Genomic DNA, 2,203 nt, shown 5'->3' with positions numbered 1-2,203 from the left:
ATGGAGCATCTTCAATTTTCTTCTTCCATTGGAGTTCCGATTTCTTCCTTTCATCCTTTCGGCTATAATGATCAATCATGAAACATGGTTCATGCAAACGAGGAGCTCTCATAGTCTTGTCAAGATTAAAAGTTATGCTTTCATCTCCCACTTCTAGAGTGAGCACACCATGTTTCACATCAATCACCGCACCGGCGGTGTGTAGGAAAGGTCTTCCTAGGATGATTGGAATGTTGGAATCTTCCTCCATATCAACAATGACAAAGTCCACCGGGATGAAAAACTTCCCAATTCGCACGGGGACATCTTCCCATATCCCTAACGGTGTCTTCGTCGATCTATCGGCCATTTGGAGTGTGATATTGGTGCATTTAAGCTCTCCCATCCCCAACCTTTTACTCACCGAGTATGGCATGACACTCACACTAGCCCCTAGATCACATAAGGCTTTGTTGATCGTTGTGTCGCCAATGGTACACGGTATTGAGAAGCTTCCCGGATCCTTTAACTTTGGGGGTGAACTCCCTTGAAGTATTGCACTACTCACCTTAGTGAAGGCGATAGTCTCAAGCTTCCGGATCGACTTCTTCTTTGTGAGGATATCTTTCATGTATTTCGCATAGGCCGGCACGTGATTGATTAATTCCGTGAAAGGAATTGAGACTTCCAAATTCTTCACAATTTCCATGAATTTTCCAAGTTGATCATCAAATTTGGGCTTGGCTTGACGACTTGGAAAAGGAAGTATAATCACAATGGGCTCCTTCTCCTTGGCCTTGTCTTCATTTTTCTTTGAACTTGCTTCTTTTGATGACTCTCCATCTTTGCAGTTTTGCACAATTTCTTCCTTTTCACTAGCTTCCACAACTTCATCCTCAACTTGCTTCTTCGGTGCTTCATACCTTGTACCACTTCTCAAATGAATGGCACTAAACATTTCATGTCTAGGGGGATTACTTTGAGGTGGTAATTGCCCATTTTGTCTTTGTGAGCTTGAAGATTCTAGTTGAGTCAATTGTGTTTCCAACATCTTGGTGTGAGCTAGAATGTTGTTGATGGTGGTTTCCTTTGCTTGGCTATCTTTTTGCATTTGAGTGAAAAATTCTTGTTGATTCTTTTGCATTTGGAGGACCGCTTTTTGGACATCAAAGCCTTGGTCATTTTGGTGATTGTATGGATTTTGATTTTGGTAACCTTGGTTTTGATTGTAAAAGGGTCTTTGATTTTGGTTTCTCATGGGTGGTGGAGTGTATGTTGTTTGAGGGTTTTGATCATTTTGGCTTTTGTATGAGAGATTTGGATGGAATTTGGTGTTTTCATTGTAAAAGTTGGAATAAGGGGTACCACTCTTGTATGCTTGGAAAGCATTCACTTGTTCATTTGTTCCCCTACATTCACCTTGGTCATGTCCCAAAGTTCCACAATTCTCACATATCCCACTTGGGATTGATGAGGATGCCATCATGGCATTAACATGATGCTTCGCTGATTTTGAGTTTTCCTCAAGTCTAGCCATAGCTTGTTCAAACTTCAAGTTGATTGTGTCAATGTGAGCACTAAGTTGAGCACCCAATTGAGTAACGGAGTCCACTTCATGCTTTCCTCCTCTAGTAGCCTTGCGAGGTCTACTATATTGTGAGTTATGGACCGCCATTTCCACAATCTTGTTCCATGTTTGATTGTCATCAACTTCGGTGAACATTCCATTTGATCCCATATTGAGAATGTTCCTAGAATCTTCATATAAACCATTCCAAAATTGTTGCACCAAAAACCATTCGCTAAGTCCATGGTGAGGACATGAGCGACAAATTCCCTTGAACCGCTCCCAAGCTTATTACAAAGACTCTTCATCCCTTTGCTTAAAACCCGTAATTTGAGCTCTTAGCATGTTAGTCTTTTCCGGTGGGTAGAATTTTTTGTAGAAAGCTAGAGCCAACTTCTTCCAAGAATCTATTCCAAGGGTGGCCTTATCAAGGCCCTTCAACCATTGCTTCGCGGTGCCGATTAAGGAAAAAGGAAATAAGACCCATCTAATTTGGTCTTGAGTCACGCCCGTTTGAGAGATAGCATAACAATAGTCGCAAAAGGTTTCCATATGAGAATGAGGGTCCTCACTAGGCATCCCCCCGAATTGGCTCCTCTCAACTAATTGGATGAAGGCGGACTTGGCAATGAAATTTCCAGTTAGATGTTGCGGTGT

The 2,203-nt window shown here is 41.9% G+C and overlaps 1 non-coding gene across 1 annotated transcript; it reads left to right on the top strand.

Moving 5' to 3' along the window:
* The first annotated feature begins 1,784 nt into the window (after positions 1-1,784).
* On the top strand, positions 1,785-1,891 carry LOC141624687 (small nucleolar RNA R71). The gene has a single exon (XR_012534493.1). It is a non-coding gene; the product is annotated as a small nucleolar RNA R71 (small nucleolar RNA).
* The last annotated feature ends 312 nt before the right edge of the window (positions 1,892-2,203 follow it).

This window comes from Silene latifolia, chromosome X (assembly GCF_048544455.1).
Source record: "Silene latifolia isolate original U9 population chromosome X, ASM4854445v1, whole genome shotgun sequence".
NCBI lineage: Eukaryota > Viridiplantae > Streptophyta > Magnoliopsida > Caryophyllales > Caryophyllaceae > Silene > Silene latifolia.
The sequence above is the reverse complement of the archived record's forward strand: the minus strand, read 5'-3'. Positions and strand labels throughout refer to the sequence as shown.